A 19,986-nucleotide genomic window follows, 5' to 3' on the forward strand; every position below is an offset into this window, starting at 1 on the left:
TCACAAGTTTATACCGAAGATATTGCATTAATACTTTTTATATTCTAATATATATTCTAAACCTAATTATTTATATTCCAATTTATTTATGGGAATAAATGTCAATATATTTGTCAAATTATCAATTCTAGTAAGATTCACTTTATGAAATTTAAAATCAGCACATATAAATATATAAGTATATATAATATAAAAATTGTTTTGCATTGTTGTGTTGTGTTTAGGGAATCAAAGGCAACTCTGTTTTAAAGTATTATTCCATTACCTCTACCTCAGTTTTTGGTAGAGTTAGACTTAAAGCTTTACCATTTGTAGATTTACGGCCTAGAGGCAAGAGGAAACACTGTGATTAAAACATTACCAATTTAAGGCCTAATATCGAGGAGAAACATGTGGACTTCTCCAGGAGCTATGGAAATATTTGGTGATAGAATGTCAGAAGTGTAAGTTCCTGCTTGGTTGGATGATAGACAGGCCAGGACAATAGGTAATCATGCATATGAACAATTTTTTTTCACTTTCTTGGCTTTAGCTACTTTTGAAATGATAAGTATAATTAACAATTATGTTTTGATAAAATACCTTCCATTCTGAACAATTCTGTCTGAACTGTTCATCTCTCTATGATCCCTTGTAACTAAGATTAGTTTTGTTCCAGTAAGACAATCTATGCTGTCAGGGTAAGATATTCTGGTTGGTCTGTGCCTACATGGAAGAAGGGTAAAGGTTTAGGTAGATATTTGTCCCAGCAAGACCTCATTTGGGAAGTTTTAAGCTGCAGAAAGTTAGAAGTAGCTCTTACGCAAGGCTTACTTTGAGTCCATTAGCTCCACAAAGCTAACTTAGTTGATAAATAAGTACTTGAAAAGCCACCACCTTTGGACTTATCTGTAAAGGTTTCAAAGTATGATCAAATTTAAAATGAAAATGACAAAATAGTCATTGACAAAAAAATTGTAAATGTGAGAAATTGAACAAACTATATAAGTTTTTTCCAGTATACACAGATTTTTAGAGAAATGAGATCAATAGCATTTTTAGGAACAATAAGGGTTCCTTGTTACAAAAAGGCAACTATGGATACATGCCTTTATAAAGATTATATCATTACGTACTTAAATTTAGAGTATACTACATGCTTCAGCAGCAGGTCTACCCAAATTACAATACAGAGATTAACATGGCACTTGCACAAGGATGATATGAAAATTCGTGAAGTATTCCATATTTTTCATTCTTCTGATGCAAGAAATGAAAAAAAGTTATTAAAAAGTTGATTACAAAAATACAAGTGTAACATACATGTAATTCATAGAATTAAAGGTTAGTTTGACATCAGTGTATTAAATTTTCACCTTAGAAAGGTAACCTTTACAAAACTTGAAATTAGATAACATTGCCATTTTATCCCAAAGAAATAAAATAATATAAGAACCTAGAAAAAAAGGAATCTTAAATTCCTTCTATATGGAATGCAATCTGAAAGGTCACATTTATTAATGAATCTATACATGATATAACAATGTAGAATTCAAAGTATTATATCTAGGATGAATGAAATAGATTATGGACATTATACAAACATAGATATACTTTTTTCAGAAATGCACTCGTAACATCTTTAGTTTCTATACTATTCATTCCAACAGATAAGTTAAAATTATTTCTGATTAAAAAAATCACAAACTCTGCAGGAATCATTATAGATGTATACAAACAACTCTTGAATACATTTTGATATCAAAGTCATGCAATTCACTTGGAAGAATACCATGGAATACATGAATTTTTATAGTAAGATATTGCTGATGCTTTGTATTGTGAAAAAACAATTTGTAGGGACACAAAAGATGGACTGGCATTTTTGAAATTTAAGAAACTTAACCAAACCATAACGACTTAGGAGAACAATTTGTACAGCCTTTGACAACTTCAAAGAGGTAGTGATACATACTTATCCTTTTGGCAATATCAAATGCAGTTTCTTCCAAGTTGTTCTCCAGACCTTGTTTGATATAATGGTTCAACAGAAGGAGATACAGAGTATCTTTGCTATTTCTATTCCCAGCAGCAAGATGCAAGGGGGTCAAGAGCCCTTTAGTTTGGGGATTGGTATCTGCATCATGATGAAATAATAAAGAAGCCACTCTGGTATTATTCCACATATAAGCACTGTGCAGGGGTGTCCAGCCATTCAGAGTTATTGCATGAATATCGGCCTTGAGCTACCAACTCATGGACAATGTCTAAGTGTCCACTCTAGGCTTACCGATGAAGAGGGGTATACTCATCCTCATCCCTAGTATTCATCTGGGTGGCCTTAGTCTCCGCACCATAGTAAGCCGATAAATTTTGGCATCCCAAAGAAGAAATTTGCTTGGATCCTACTCCATTTTTTTCTTGCAATTCATACCATTCCTCACTTTTTCATCTTGTTCCTTGTCTTCATCAGAATTGCCTAACCAGAGACTTTGAGTGCCAGTGGGAATGAGATGTCCATGTATTTCCCCAATAGTTCACATTGGTTGAACTAGTCAGAAAAAACTGGTGAATTTTTTGCATATGTATTTTCACCATGATTTATTTTCTCTTTTTCCATTTTTACTATTCTAAATTATTCTAACTGGAGAGTAGTGAATTGATAGAGAGCAGAGGAAAGATTTTCCTCAGTATTCAAAGGCACAGAGTGAAAATGAGGACCAGTGGTGTCTTCATGTGCAGCTTATTCTAGGAATGAGAAAATAGGAAACAATGCCTTCTATGTAAATGATTTGGGAAATACCATGTTATAGTGTACGAGAACTCACTATTCAACATATGGTCTTTAAGAACTTTCTAGTAGCTTTCTAATGTTGGTATTCAACATTATAAAAAATGTATAATGCAGTAGTAAAATAGAAGTCCTTTGTATGACTACGTAAATTCTTGTTTTTTTTGTTTTTTTTTTTTTAAAAATTTTATTTTATTTTATTTGAGAACATACTGTACAGAGGGGTTACAATTACATGGGCAGGATAATGCATACATTTCTTACCAAGCATTGCAGCCTCCTCCTTTGTTTACCCTTCACCTCCCTTCCCAGCCTCCCCCCTCCCTCCCACCCAATCATACCCCCCCACTCCCCCCCCCACCGACATTGTAAAGCTGGTTTTGACATGACATTTTGTACTTCTCATTGTTGCAACAGGTCCACCTGAATCCTTAAACGACTTGTTTGTCCCCATCTCCTCCACATGTTATACTGACATCAAATATAGTGAAAGCGGGGGTTACACTGTGGGGGAGGGACATACAAAGCAACAAAGAAATAATCTTATAAATGCGTTAGAAATACATGCATGAAAGAAACAAAAACATTAAAATACATATTTGAGGGTTCGTTTTCCTAACATCACATTCTCTGACTTTTTCCGCTTGACTCATACCTATACTAGATATTGCAAATAAGGGAAACCATGGGACCTATGTTTCTTTGGGCCTGGCTTACTTCACTTAATATAATTTTTTCCAAGCCTTTCCATTTCCTAACAAATGGGGAAATGTCATTCTTTCTGATGGAGGCATAGAATTCCATTGTGTATATATACCACATCTTCTTGATCCATTCATCTACTGAGGGGCATCTGGGTTGGTTCCATGTCTTAGCTATGGTAAATAATGCTGCAATAAACATAGTTGTGCTGGTAGCTTTAGTGTGGCCTTGTTTGTGATCATTTGGGTAAATGCCCAAAAGTGGGATTGCTGGGTCATTGGGGAGCTCTATGTGGAGTCTTTTGAGGAACCTCCATACTGCTTTCCAAAGTGGTTGAACAAGTTTACATTCCCACCAACAATGAAGTAAGGTTCCTTTCTGTCCACATCCCCTCCAGCATCTGTTGTTGTCAAGCGCAAGTGAATCACCAGTAAGTAATCCTCGACTCCATTTTCCACAAAGTTTTGTCACAGATACATTCTGCCTGCCTTCTCTAGCTGCTTTCCTAGCCTGGACCTGTTCCTTCATTGTACAGGAAAAGTGTGATTCAACTGATTTCAGTCAGATCTGTTAGTAGAATTATCAAGTATTTAGATTCTTTTTTTTAAAATTATTTGTGGGGCCTGACCTCTGGGCCTGGGCACTGTCCTTGAGCTCTTCAAATCAAGGCAAGCGCTGTACCACTTGAACCACAGCACCACTTCTGGATTTTTCTGTTTATGTGGTGCTGTTTTGGGAAATGGCAGAGCAGAAAGTGAAATGATGCAATCAAAAATATAAAAGCAAAATAAATTAGGATAATTATGGAGCAATCATGAAAGAGAGAGAGGAAACGAGACACAGATGTGCAATGACCTAGCTAGCCACAAAATCCATGCTTCTAATCAATTACAGAGCAAACAATTTTTTATTTTTTAAAAGAGATGGAAATAGAATTTATGTATTTACTTGAAATTAGTAAATACATTTTTAGTCGCCTACATAAAGAGACATAGCTTTGACCAAATTACAGACAAGAATCTTAATCCTTGGGCTGGGAAGGTGGCTCAGTGTAGAGTGCTTGCCTTGCAGCTTACTACAGTGCAGACACTACTTTCCAAAAAGGCCACTTATATGAATACTAGGGATGAGGATGAGTATACCCCTCTTCATCGGGAAGCCTAGAGTGGACACCTAGACCTTGTCCATGAGTTGGTATCTCAAGGCAGATATTCATCCAATAACTGTGAATGGCTGGACACCCCTGAACAGTGCTTATATGTGGAACATATTGCAACAGCACACACACACACACACACACACACACACACACACACACACACACACACACACACACACACACACACACACCCCATCAGATTTCTTCTTAAATATTTTTTGTGTATGGTCTTAAGAAGAAATTTACATTACTAACTTGAAGTTCTGACAGGACAATATCATCACTGTACATCTTGCTTCTGTGCTTTCAGTTTTAAATTACTATATAAGTATGTGCATTACATAAGTATAGGAAAAAGTAGGAGCCACACGGGTGGCTCAGGTCTTTAATCCTACCTAATCAGAAAGATGAAATCTGATGATTGTGCTTTGAAACCAGACCAAGAAAAAAAAGTCCATTAGATTATGAATTGAAAGTAACCACAGAAGCTTTAAATGGAGTTGTATTATAAGCAGTAAAATGCTAGCTTTGAGAAAACTAAAACAAAATAAATAACAAATTCTGAGACAGAGCCAGGCCCTGAGTTCAAGCTCTAGTATTAGCACCAAACTAATGAATGAGTGAATGAACTAAAAATAAATTAAATGGTCACATGTGTAGAGACAGGTAAAATGTAACAACCATGGTGACTGGATTATGTATTATTTTGTAAAAAGGCAAATTATTATTTTTCCTAATCACTAATATTTTACTTGAACTTTTTTGTACAATAAACCCCGAATTTGACATGCATGTATATGTGTGTGTACATGTGCGCACATTTGTATGTATGTATGTGTGTGTGTGTGTGTTCGTTTGCAATGTTGCTTGCCAATGAGGACAGAGTGAGGCTGAAAAGAGCTGTGTTGCAATGTTGTTATTTATCAGTGTTCCGTCCTGTCATTTCAGTGGAACCACCCTTCTTTACATTTTATTTGTCAAATAATAACATCATCATAATCAAAGTATTTACAACATTAAGTTAGATAAAAGAGATCACTTTCAGCTCTTTGTATATGTTAGGCAATAAGATACACATATATTTGGGTAGTAAGTTATTGCTGTAAGATGACTGTCAGTACAAAATATGTATTTGACCTCTTAAATTGGTTATACTTTTAAGATATACTCATGGAGTGAGTTTGACTGACTTGACCAAACAGGTATTACTCTCTGGTTATTCCTGTGAAACTCAAGGTGGATAAACTCTTTCCGGATTTCTGTTGAAAATAACTTTCTTTGTAAGATCATATCTATTCACACTAAGATAATAAATCCCGTATTTTTTAGGTTTGAATATCCCATCATATTGACTGAAAATCAGTATTGTGGATATGTTTGTTAGATACACATTGCAAAAAAAAAAAAGCATGTGTCACCTCCAGATTGTGGATGCATTTGAAGTTGTATTTCACATACAAAGGTTTCTTCATTAATAGTTCTTTTGTGGGAGTAACTATCACAACTTTAACAATTAAGGCTTTTTGAATATCTTTTCCAATAGAAATAACATTCCAGAGCGAGTCTTGCAATTTCTGAAAACCTGTTGAATATTTTAGTGTTATTTCAGTTCATTGACTACACAGCTAAAGACATTTCTGAAATAAACATTGTTAAAATCTGAAAATGTAAGTGGGGATATAGGTTTTTTTTTTATGCATCATTTTATGAAAAGACAGTTCTTATGAAAGTAAAAGATATAGAATAAAAGAATGGAAGTTAATTGGGTGAGCTAATTATTAGTATAACTTTGTTTTCTATTAGCGTAGTCCTTTGAATGTACATGATGAATTTAAATTATGTCCTTTGTGACACTATGATTCAGTTATTTTTAGAATCTTTGTAGTTATAAGAGTGAATTTGTAGTGTAAATAAATGTCTTTGGAAATGATTAGGATTAATCTTGTGTTTTGTTTCCTACTCCCAAGAAAATGAGTTATTTTCAACTGTTAACAGTTTACAATTGAATCTTCAGCATCATGAGAAATTTTGAACAAATATAGTAGTATTTATGTCTTTTTTGGGGGAGGAGGGGGTCTGGTAGTGGGGCCTGAACTCTGGGCCTGGGCGCTGTCCCTCAGCTCGTCAGCTCAAGGATAGTGCTCTTCGACTTGAGCCACAGTGCCACTTGCGGCTTTTTTCTTTTTGCTTATGTGGTGCTGAGGAATCAAACCCAGGGCTTCACGCATGCAAGGCAAGCGCTCTACCACTGAGCCACCTTCCCAGCCCTTTATGTCTTTTAAAACCAATTGTATTCACAAGTTGGAGAGGCTTTAATTCATACTTAGGTCTTGTTGTCTATGATTTTTATCCTCTCATTCCTAACATTAATGATTGGTCAGACTGCATTTTTGGGTACATGAAAGGTAAAATATTTATCTAGAGTCAAAGGTGATTTTTATATGTCTTATTTTAATAACATTTTAAAGTAGTACCTTCCTCTCAAAATGTTGGGTATAAAAAGCAATTAAAATACTTCTAATGGTAAACAACTTAATTGAGCTACAATGTGGAAATGATTGGTCCATAAGACCTGCAGTCTGTTTCCATCAGGAATTGGGGAGGTCATTCTTTCAGTAAGACAGTGTTAAACAAAGATAGGGTCCCCAGGCAGTCAGTGTTGAGTGAAGGGATAGAATATGATTTCTGCTATTTTTACCTAGAAACCAAGAATGTTATATTTTAGCAGTTCTTTTCACCAGGGAGGTATTCATTGATTATGAACTTTGAGTATTCATATTACAGTTCCCCATTTTCTAACAAAGATAAAGTGAAATATTATGAGTGTACACAATAATTCTGGGAAATTTTCCCAGAATTAGTAGACTAAGTGCTGGTATTTCAGTCATAAAATAGAATGAGGTTAATTGATACAGTGGGAGATGAACCTCAGGCTAACACTTACCATGTGTGCAATGTTGTACTAGTAATTCCAACTCTGAGGACTTCAATATCATCGTCTGAGAATTAAAAATGTAAGTAGTTCCACTTTATGGAATTATTGTGAGGATTAAATTAGATACCATAGGTAAAGTACTTGGAAAAACAATCAATTAGCATTTGGCAAATTCTACCTGTTATTTTATCATGTGGTTAATTCTAACATCTTTTACTGTGATTTTTATTGTGTTTCTTTATGATGTGCAATGTGATGGTTTTCCCAAACTGATTCTCACAATTCACATTCCATTCAACAAAAAGAAATGTGTAACAATTCCGTTTGTTTTGCTCCTTATTAACTTTTGTTTCCATTTTATTTTATAATGAAATATTATTTCATAAATCTACAGCAGATGCAAAAATATGTTAATATATTTCTAACTGTATGTATTGTTCTATACATATACACATATAATACACAGGTTACAATGATTATTTATAACTTCTGGAACTATACAATTTACTAAATTATTAAAAACATCGACGCCTCATGCCTGGAATCCTGGTGACTCAGGAGGCTGAGATCTGACTATCATGGTTTGAAGCCATCCTGGGCAGGAATGTCCATGAGCCTCTTATCTCCAAACAACCAACAGAAAATCAGAATTGGAACTGTGGATCAAAGTATTAGAGTGGTAGCCTTGAGAGAAAAAGCTCATGGACATCACCCAGGCTCTTAGTTCAAGAACTACAATCTACCCCCAAAAAATCTATTTAATTTACACCTGTGTAAGTAGAGTATTTCCATCACCCAAATGCACATCCATGCTCATTTGCAAGGTAACTCTGTTTTGCCTAAAGTACCACTAAACATTATCACTAAAGGACCATTGGAATGTGGTTTCATTCTATCTCTCTAATGGATTTTCCCCACTCAAATACTCAAGTGTTACAATTGTTCTAATTATTAAAATCATAGCTTTTTTCTTTAATAACCCTAATATTAGAGTTTGAATTGAGTGTTTTGTTCCCCTTAAATAGGTGTTCTTACCACTTTGTCATGCCCCCAGCCCTAAGTAATCCTGATTATTTTTCAGCTAGAAAATGGCTTCCTACTTGTGTATGAACTTGGCCTCAGTCCACTTGATGTTATTCTACCTGGAATTTAGAATAACAGGTGCATGGCATTGTGTACAGAACTTTCTGTTCCGTCTGGGCTTTTGCCACTATCCTCACAACATTGCACTCCCATGTAGTCACGAATTTCATAAGCTTGTCATACCTGATTTTTTTTCTAAATCTTTCATTTCCTGCAGGTTCTTGAGTAATGAATTAATTTGTGTTTTCTTGGGTTGTTTATTTCATTTGAATCTATGTGTTGAGTTGTTCCTCACTTTTCCTTTTGTTTCTTTCCCTCAAGTTCTTACCTAACGTGCTGAGAAACCAATTCTTCTTTCTCAAGATAGTCAGGGTGAACATTATTTATTCCAAAGCAATTTCAGTATCTATGAATGGTATACACATGCTAACCGCTGAGAAGGGTGTTTTTATTTTCATGGCAGTCTTTGGCATACACAGACAGATCATGAAATATATGAAGAAAATAAAACTACAGATGAATGCCAAGAGGAGAATAAGCTATTATTAATTGTTTGACAGAGGTTTCTCTTCTAGTGAAAGAAATATATTGCTTGATGCAGGATTTCACAAAATCATATTGCTAGGAGGAACCTAAAAAATCATCTAATACTATAGACTTGAAAGTGATGAATTGACTTCCTGAATAATTTACTTTTGTGTCAAATAAAAGCAGGCTTCCAAAAAGAGAGTTGATTTTAGAGAAATATGATGAATTTTATGTAAATATGTCCTTAGCTGATTTTGTTAATTTGTGAACTAATACAGGGAAATAAAGTACAGCAAGATAAAAAAATATAATCTTCACATTGAAATACTCATTTGTGTTTTTGTATGTGTGCATGCATGTGCGAGTACACACACGCACATGTGCATGTGTTGCAGAGCTTCTGCAAGGCAAAGGACATAGCTAGCAAGATCGATAGAAAACCCACGGATTGGGAGATGATCTTCATTAGCCATATAATGGACAAGGGTCTCATCTAAAATATACCTGGAACTCAAAAAATTAAATCCCCCAACAACAAATCCTCAGAGAAACAACTGCCCAATAAATAAGTGGGCTAAAGACTTAAAGGGAAACTCTGAAGAGGAAAGAAGGATGGCTGATAGACATATGAAGAAATGCTCAACCTCTCTAGCTATAAAAGAAATGCAAATCAACCCACCACCTCAGCCCAGTTAGAATGGCTATAATCAAGAATTCTAATAACAACAGATACTGGAGGACATGGGGACAGAAGGGAATCTTAGTGCATTGTTAGTGGGAGTGTAAACTTGTACAACCACTTTGGAAAGTAGTATGGAGGTTCCTCAAAAGACTCCACATAGAGCTCCCCTATTTCCCAGCAATCCCACTTTTGGTCATTTACCCAAATTATCACAAACAAGACCATACTAAAGTTTCCAGCACAACTATGTTTATGGAAACATTATTTATAATAGGTAAGATATGGAACCAACCCAGATGCCTCTCATTAGATGAATGGATCTAGAAAGTGTGGTAGATATACACAATGAAATTCTATGCCTGTATCAGAAAGAATAACATTGCCCCATTTGTTAGGAAATGGAAAGACTTGGAAAAAATTAAGTGAAGTAAGCCAGGCCCAAAAATATAGGTCCCATGGTTTCCCTTATTTGCAAAAACTAGTATATTTTTGAGACAAACAGAAAAGGTAAGATAAGTTCATGTTAGGTGAAATGAACCCCAAGATAATTATTGAAATTTTTTTTTTTCTTTCTTGCAATTGTTTCTAACATATTTGTAAGATTATTTCTTTGTTGCTTTGTATGTCCCTACCCCATGGTATAAACCCCTACTTCCATTTTATTTGATATTGTTATAATTTGTGGAGGGAATGGGAAAAACCCAACCTTTAAATACGGATACGTCGGACCCATTGCAACAATGAGCTATACAAGTCATTATGTCCAAGAAGGAACTTTACAACTTTTTCTGTTGGGGGGGTGGAGAGGGGAGATGGGAAGGGATGAGAAGTGGAAACAGGAGGAGGCAACAATGCTTGGTAAGAAATGTACTCATTACCTTACCCATGTAATTGAAACCCCTCTGTACGGTATTTTGAAAAAACAATTTTTAAGTTTGTCAGAATAATGTCAAAAATTTTTGACAGAATAATCATTAGTGTCTCGCCTAGAATCTGGATATGGTTAGTAACTCTAGAGGATTTTCTCATGCTTTCAAAATTTTCGTAAACATATACAATAGAAGTCAAATGAGGTGGTTTATACCTATATTCCTAGCTACTCTGAAAATAGAAATGTTGATAGTTACAGTTCAAGGTCAAGTTGGAAAACATAAAAGAGACCTCCAGCTCAATCAATAAAAGCTAGGTGTGCCAATGAGTGGCTGTCATGCTACCTATGTTGAACATAAACTAGGAAATTCACTATCCAGGTAGCTTAGGAATAAACAAATACAAGATTCTATCTCAAAAATAATCAAAGAAAAATTACTGGATGTGACATGGTTCAAGTGGTCAGAGGCCTGCCTGGCAAATGCAAGGCTCTGAATTTGAATCCAAGTATTTACCTCAAAAAATTAAAAGTAAACAATATGAATTATTTCTCTAAATCACTTCTCAGTGCAATTATTGTATGTATTCTTCAAATAATCTGGTAGTGAAGGCAGAGAATTGATTAAACCAGATCAATATAATAGGTGAAATGAACCCCAAGTTAAGAATTGAAATGTATTTTTTTCTTTCTTGCAATTGTTTCTAACATATTTATCAGATTATTTCTTTGTACTGGGAATGCCTAGTTTCTTCATGGCTCACTCGTCATGGTGTGCTCATGTGGAACTATTCACCAATTAGGCCTTCTAGGCCCCGCGTTCAGATCCCAGCCCTGCCAAAAGATTCATCTTGATGTCAGAAGCAAATTGTTGCCCCTGTTTTCCTTTCCTGTGCAACTCCTGGGTCTCAGCTAGGATGGAGAATGAATGGGCCACGCTGTGGTCATGGGAATAAGTTGTTATACATGTCAGCTGAGTTATACCTGTCATCATATACTCAAAAAATACACAATACATCCATGAATACCATACCAAACAAAGACAAGAACTACACTTAATATACGATGCAGTATACACACGGATGTGAATATACATCCCATGTTTCAATGATGCATTGAGGACTATTTTGGCCTCTCTGGGACTCAATCTCAGTTACTGGTAACAGCCCAGCTCCTTCTTGGCTCACAGTCTGGTGTGTTCACGTGAACCCATTGGGAATTTGGGCCTCCTAGGCCTTGAGTTCGAATCCCAGCACTGCCAAAAATTCACCTTGATGTGAGAAGCCAGTCCTTGCACCTGTTTTCATGTGCTGTGCAAATTCTGGTTCTCAGCTAGGATAGAGAAGGTATAAGCAACTCTATACTCATGGGAATAGGTTGTCTTCCAGATCACCACAGTGTTATCTGTCAACCTATACTCAAGAAAATACACAATACTTTTCATCATAGAGGTCCTTCACTTCTTTGATTAAGTTAATTCCTAGGTATTTTATTTTTTGTGGGGTTATTACAAATGGAGTTGCTTTCCTAATTTCATCCACACTTTTCTCATTGTTGGCATAAAGAAAAGTCATTGATTTTGTGGGGTTAATTTTATACCCTGCTACTTTGTCAAAGTTTCGAAACAGCTTGAGTAATTTGGGAGTGGAGTCTATGGGATTATTTAAATACAAGATCATGTCATCTGCAAAGAGGGAGAGTTTTATTTCTTTTTCCATATTTGGATCCCCTTTATGTATGCATCTTGTCTTATTGTTGTAGCTAAGCATTCTAATACTAGATTGAAGAGAAGTGAAAGCTTTAAAAACTTGAAAAAGGATATCAAAACAGAACTTAGAAAATGGCAAAACCTTCCATGCTCCTGGATTGGAAAGATTAACATCGCAAAAATGGCAATACTTCCCAAAGCTATCTACAAATTCCATGCAATACCTCTCAAAATTCCAACCTCATTCTTCAAGGAAATAGAAGAGGCAATCCAAAAATTCATATGGAACAATAAAAGACCCCGAATATCAAAAACAATCCTCAACGCAAAGAACACTGCTGGAGGACTATCAATACCAAATTTCAAACTCTACTATAAAGCCATAGTAATCAAAACAGCTTGGTACTGGCACAAGAACAGACCTCAGGACCAATGGCATAGAATTGAAAACTCAGAAATGAACCTACAGACCTATAGCCATCTAATGATAAGGGAGCTAAAAAAATAGAATGGAAAGAAGACAGCCTATTCAGTAAACGGTGCTGTCAAATTGGTTAACTACTTGTAGAAAACTAAAACTAGATCGTTAAGTATCACCTTGCACTAGAATCAACTCCAAATGGATCAAAGACCTCAGAGTCAAAGCAGACACTCTGGAAACATTACAGGAGAAACCCTAGGTCTCCTTGGTGCAGACCGAAATTTTCTTAATAGAGACCCAGAAACACAACAAATCAAAGAAAAGTTGGACAAATGGGATTGCATGAAGTTGCAGAGCTTCTGCATGGCAAAGGACATAGCTAGCAAGATCAATAGAAAGCCCACAGATTGAGAGATCTTCACTAGCCATACAACGGACAAGGGTCTCATATCTAAAATATACTTCTAATTCAAAAAATTAAATCCTACAACAAGAAATCCTCAAAGAAAGAACTGCCCAATAAATAAGTGGGCTAATGACTTAAAGAGAAACTTCTCTGAAGAAGAAAGAAGGATGGCCAATAGACACATGAAGAAATGCTCAACCTCCCTAGCCATAAAATAAATGCAAATCAAAACAACATTGAGATACCAGCTCACCCCAGTTAGAATGGCAAAAATCAAGAACTCTAATAACAACAGATGCTGGAGGGGATGTGGACAGAAGGGAATCTTACTTCATTGTTGGTGAGAGTGTAAACTTGTTCAAACCCGTTAGAAAGCAGTATGGAGGTTTCTCAAAGGACTCCACATAGAGCTCCCCTATGACCCAGCAATCCCACTTTTGGGCATTTACCCAAATGTTTACAAACAAGACCACACTAAAGCTTCCAGCACAACTATGTTTATTGCAGCATTATTTACCATAGCTAAGATATGGAACCAACCCAGATGCCCCTCAGTAGATGAATGGATCAAGAAAATGTGGTATATATACACAATGGAATTCTATGCCTCCATCAGAAAGAATGACATTGCCCAATTTGTTAGGAAATGGAAAGACTTGGAAAAAATTATTTTAAGTGAAGTAAGCCAAGTCCAAAGAAACATAGATCCCATGGTTTCGCTTATTTGCAATATCTAGTATATGTCTGAGTCAAGCAGAAAATGTTAGATAAGGTGATGTTAGAGAAATGAACCCTAAGATATGTATTCAAATGTTTTTTTTTCATGCAATTGTTTCTAATTCATTTATAATATTATTTCTTTGTTGCTTTGTATGTCCTTCCCCTACAGTATAAACCCTGCTTTCACTGTATTTGCTGTCAGTACAATTTTTGGAGGAGAAGGGGAAAAACAAGTCGTTTAAGGATAACTGTGGCCCCATTACAACAATGAGAAGTACAAGTTTTCATGTCGAAAACGAACTTTACAACTTTGGTGTGTGGGTGGGGAGGATAGGGTAGGAGAGGGGGGAGGCTGGGAAGACATGTGAAGGGTAGACAAAGGAGGAGGCTGCAATGCTTGATAAGAAATGTACTCATTATCTTGTCCATGTAATTGTAACCCCTCTGTACAGTATGTTCACAATAAAAAATAAAAATTAAAAAAAAAGAAAATACACAATACATCAATGAATAAGACACAATATAAAGAGAATGACTACACCTAATGCAAGATGTCGCCCACCCATATTTGGAAATATATATCCTTTGTTTAATTACGAATTTATGACTATACTGGCCCCCACCAGGACTCCATCTCAGGTCCCAGAAATGGCTTAACTCCTTAGTGGCTCATAGGCTGGTGTGCTCACCATGATCCATTCACCAATTGGGCCTGCTAGGCCTTGAGTTCAAATTCCAGCACTGCCAAAGATTCATTCTGATGTGAAAAGCCTAGGGTTGCACACGTTTTCCTGTTCTGTGAATGTCTTGAGTCTCATTGAGGATGGAAAATGTTATATAAGCAACTCAATAGCCATGGGAATAGGTTGTCATCCATGTAAGCACAGTTATATCTGTCAACATATTCAATAAAATGCACAATACATCCATGAATAAGATAAATAAAAAATTAATAAAAAGTATAAATACACTCAATGCAAGATGCATAACACACCTGTAGGTAAAGAGAGATCCTATGTTTAAAAAAGGTGGGCTTGCTATTTTGTTCAGTGCTGGGGCTTCAAATCAGGTCCTGGACCAGGCCTGACATTCTAGTCACCAAGGATGGTGGGCTTCCCCTTCCTCCTCAGTGCAACAGTGCTATCCAAACCTGAGTTTAAATCCCAGCATTCACAAAAGATTCATCCTGTTGTCAGAAGCCAGTTGTTGTAAACGTTTTCCTCTCCTGTGTAAGTCCTGAGTCTCAACTAGGAAGGGGAATTCATAGGCAGCCCTATAACCATGGGAACAGGTTGTCATCCATGTCAGCACAGTTAAACCTGTCACCTTACTTAGTCAAATACAAAATACCTCCATGAAGTAGAGACAAAATAAGGAGAAGTTCACCGAACTTCTACAAGATGCTGTACACACATGTTTGTCAATATAGATCGTATGTTTAAAGTATGAATTCATGACTATAGTGGACTCATGACTATAGTGGACCACCCTGGTGATCAATGTCAGATCCTGGGAATGGCCTAGCTCATTAGTTGCTCACAGGTTAGTGTGTTCACCTTGACTTATTGGCCAGTTGGCCCTACTAGGCCCTGAGTTAAGATCCCAGCACTACCAACAAGTGAATCGTGGAGTAAGAAGCCAAGTGTGAATCTTGGTTTCCTTTTCTCTGAATATCCTTGGTGATACTGAGAATCCTGGCATGATGGAGAACATTTCTATAAATCTAGATGCTCTGTGAAAGGATGTCATCAATGTAATACATGGAAGGGGTTTCATCATAGTACAATCAATGGTAAATAAATTAATAAACAAAAAATACAAGAACAACCACACCAAACATGTATGGACTGAACATCTATAGGTAAGTATCAATCCTATCTTTACAATGTGTATAAATAGTATGTTTCCGGGGCTGTTGCTTGAATTCAGGGCTAGTGAACAGGCCTGACTTTCTTATCTTCATCCCCATTGCTGTAGGTTTACCCAGATCCTGAGTTCAAATCCAAAGGCTGGAAGAATAAACAGCGTGAATTGCAAGCCAGGGAGCTAAATTTTTTTAATTTTACTTTTCTCAATACGGTGCTTGAACTCAGGTCTTGGCAAATCTGCCTCAGCTTTGATCACCCTAGGCTGGGGTACAGCCACTAGATCTGCAGCTCCTCCTGGGACCCTAGACCCCCAGGCCTTGCAGGGAAAGCAATGCACAGAAAAAATATGGCCATTTTATATTTTCTTCCTTTGTATGGTGACCCTCATTGGTCTGAGTGACACTGTTGCAAAGGGTACTTCAACTTGCATTGCTGAAGGCTGCCAGACTATCAGGATTAACAATGGAATGTTGTCAATGTCACGGTTGAATGAATTTATCATGGAAGATGCTCTATAAAATTAAATTAAAATTTCAGGAGGCTGATTGATTTAATATTTATGAAGCATTGAAAGAATATAATTACTTAAAGGAACGCAATAATTTCAGGACACTGATTTCATTAATAGTTTACGGATGAAAACAATTTATTAATTACATTGAGGCAGAATTAATACCCAGGAATTGGTAAGAATGTAGTCTATATAAGTGAATAATGTATAGACATCTTTGACACTCTATAAAGATATATATTTATTAGCGTACTGCCATCTGCATGTCATTCTTTTCTTATTTTGGTAACCCCTGGGGCTTGACCTGAGGTCCTGGGAACACTCTGTCAGCTCAATTTGCCACAGGATGGCATGCTAACACTCACCCATTCATGAATTGGGCCTTGTAGGCTTGTAGGCCTTGAATTCAGATGCCAGCATTACCAAAAATGAATCGTGGAGTAAGAAGATAATGGTGACACATGTTTTCCTTTTCTGTGAAAGTCCTGGGTGTCAGGGATGAAGACCTATATCCTGTATAATCAATGTAATCAATGTTTTATGTTCCATAATAGTAAATAAAATAAATGGTCAATACATGAATAAAACAAAAAAATAAAATAACTACTGAATGCAATATGGAGTCAACTTATGTATATAAATATAAATCATATATGTAAATTGTACATGAACAGGATGTTTTCTAGTGGTGGGGATCTGTTTTAGGCATGAGGAACAGACCTGAATTTCTTGACTTCAAGGAGGCCAGCTTCCCATTCCCACACAGTGCAACAGAGTTACCAAGACCATGAGTTTCAATCCCAGTCCTGGCAGAAAAATGGCACCTTTGCAGTATGTGAGGCCCAATTCTTATGTATTTTATTATGCCTAAATTTTATGAATGTGATTGTTTAAATGTTTAATAAAGAATTAACTAAAATCGGTCAGTATCCTATAATATAATTGTGTATAATTTTATCCTAGAATCATTCAAGAACTGCCCATTCAATCACGACATACATCACATTCCATTGGTATTCATATGGATAGGATGAGTTCCTTAGGATCTCCTGCCATTTGGAGGTGGCAGGACCAGGATTCCAACTGTGGGCTCCAACTCCCACCACTTCAACTTGGGGATAGGGTACTCACCGTTCTGTCCAAGAATATCAGCAAGACCAATGATTAGGCAGGCACCAGTGGCTCTCAGCAGTCCTCCTTGATACTTACAAGGCTGTGATGGGAGGATCATGGTCAAAGTCATCCTAGGCAGGAAAGTCCTTGAGACCTCTCTCCAACTTCAGTTCCAACAAAGCCAGAAGTCCAGGGCTCCAGTGTGGAAGGCGAGCCTTGAGCAAAAGCAGCTCACAGACTGTTCCCAGATCCTGAGTTCAAGGTCCGTGTCTGGTAACAAACAGACATACACAATAATCTGTGCAGCCATCCAGCTAAAGAAGGTCATCTTCTTTTCTCCAACTAAATTGGTCCCTGGGAAAAGGGCTGGGGGAGCTACTGTCTTCTTGACTCCACCCATGCTGCTTGCATCACAGAATTCTAGCCACACCCCCATTATTTCATGGTTCTTTCTAACCAATGGGATACAAGAATGGTGGTCACGCCCACATTCCATGCTGCCCAGTAGCACCTGGATTCCCTCTGTTAGTTTCCAATACTACCAGCAATTGAGGAAGGTAAAGGTGGCTGAGTGGTGAGGAAGAGACTCAAGCGACTTTCGAGTATAGTAAGAAATGGAGATGCCAGCCCACACCCTGGCTCCGTCCCCCCTTCCCAAGGTGCAGGATTTCAAACCTCAGGTAATGGTGCACTGCCAGCCCACCCAAAGCCCTGACCTGGTCCCTGGCCCTGGTTCTCTGCTCTTGGCCCATCTGTTTCCGGGGTCAGACACTCCTCTGGGGGCACCATGACCCCCTGCTTATTTCCTCACCCTGGCTGTGAAGAGCCACCTTTCTGTCTTGGGCATTTCTGAAACAGAGACTCAATATATGCTCTGGTTGGTCTGGATTGAGGTCCTCCTATCTGGGACAGGTATGCTCCACCAGGCTTGGTCCTCTGTAGTTGGGATGGTAGACATGTAGCGCCATGCTCAGTCATCGATTTAGATGGATTATCCCAAACTTTTAGTCCACAGCAGCCGATTCTTGACCACAGGTGAAGCTCTGGGTAGGGCCACAACCATCAGACCTCATTCTCCTCACAGGACAGTTTTGAGGAAACAAGGGATTTATACAGAGGGAATCTCTTGAGCATGGCTTGGCATGGAGGGAGTGGTCTTTAGAGAAGGTTCTCGGCAATTCTGTGAGCAAATGACAGGAAGATACCAGCAAAGGGCTCAGGTGGGGTCAGTTATTAATCATGCAACAGGTGGGGATTTTGAAACAAAACATGGCTCTCTTTCATCATTACCCTATCCCCATGAGGAAGGGGATCCTTCACTGTGTTGAGTTTTGCATCTGGGGAAACTGAGGCACAGAGAAGTCAGGTGATCTCCTTATGACTTCAGTTTCACAGGAAGCTCGGCCTCACTTCACTACCATGCTCTCAAGGACAATGGGTGCTATTCAATCCACTTCTTGTGGTAGGAAGTCCACTTCTTGTCAGTTGTGGGGCTTGAACCCTAGACATGGGCGCTGTTCCTGAGCTCCTCAGCAAAAGGCTAGTGCTCTACCACTTGAGCCCACAGCACCACTTCTGGTTTTCTGGTGTTTCTTTGGAAATAAGAGTCTCAGAGACGTTCCTGCTGGGGCTGGCTAAGAACCATGATCCTCATATCTCTGCCTCCTATGTAGTTAGGATTAGATTTCTGAGCCACCGGCACCCGACGTAATTGTAATTCTGACTTTTCTCTTCTCTCTTTCACAAAAACTGGTTGAATGGGTGCTGGAGGAGGGGGTCCAGCATCCCCATGTGGCTGGAATCTAAGGTGATCCTCTCATTCTGGAGGTGGGCTGTGGGTCAGGAGCTATCTCGCTTAGCCTGTTGAAACAGCTCCCTGAGGTAAGACCCACTGTGCCCTGGCTAGACTGTGAAATTCGTTGTCCATCCAGTCTTAATGGACTTATTGTATTGTTTTACTTTCTACATCATTTTCTAGCACCTGGACAAACTTCTGATGCATAGTTACAGAATGAAAATGTAATGCCTTCTTTTGAAAGTCATTTAGGGCTCTGAATGGTATGGTAATTGCCTAGCATGCATGAAACCCTGGGTTCAATTCATCAGTAACACATAAAAAAGAAAAACACTGGAAGAAATGCTGTGCCTCAAGTGGTAGAGTGCTAGCCTTGAGCAAAAAAAAAAAGCTCAGGAATAATTCCCTACCCCTGAGTTTAAGCCCCTGGACTGGCAAAAAAAAATAGTAAATGGAAAATAAATAACCCATACTTGAAATATATAATTGCTCCTTCCATACTGACACCTGACAATAGTCCCTAATTCATGTACTTTACTTATGTTAGGATACTGTGTTGAAAAAAGTTCTGTTCATTAAGTCACAGCAATTAATGCCAGGAATGGGCTTAGATGTTAGGTGAAGATTAATTCTGGAAATTCAATGATTCCAGGATTTTGTGTCATCACTGCTAATCACAAAGTGAAAATAGTCTAAGTGTGATTTTGAAAACTTTTT

General features: G+C 37.5%; 1 pseudogene; it reads left to right on the plus strand.

Moving 5' to 3' along the window:
- Positions 1 to 1,135: 1,135 nt before the first annotated feature.
- Positions 1,136 to 1,232, plus strand: LOC122125961 (annotated as a pseudogene).
- Positions 1,233 to 19,986: the final 18,754 nt, after the last annotated feature.

Source organism: Dipodomys spectabilis, unplaced genomic scaffold (assembly GCF_019054845.1).
Source record: "Dipodomys spectabilis isolate Male_0828 unplaced genomic scaffold, ASM1905484v1 ptg000268l, whole genome shotgun sequence".
Taxonomy (NCBI): Eukaryota; Metazoa; Chordata; class Mammalia; order Rodentia; family Heteromyidae; genus Dipodomys; species Dipodomys spectabilis.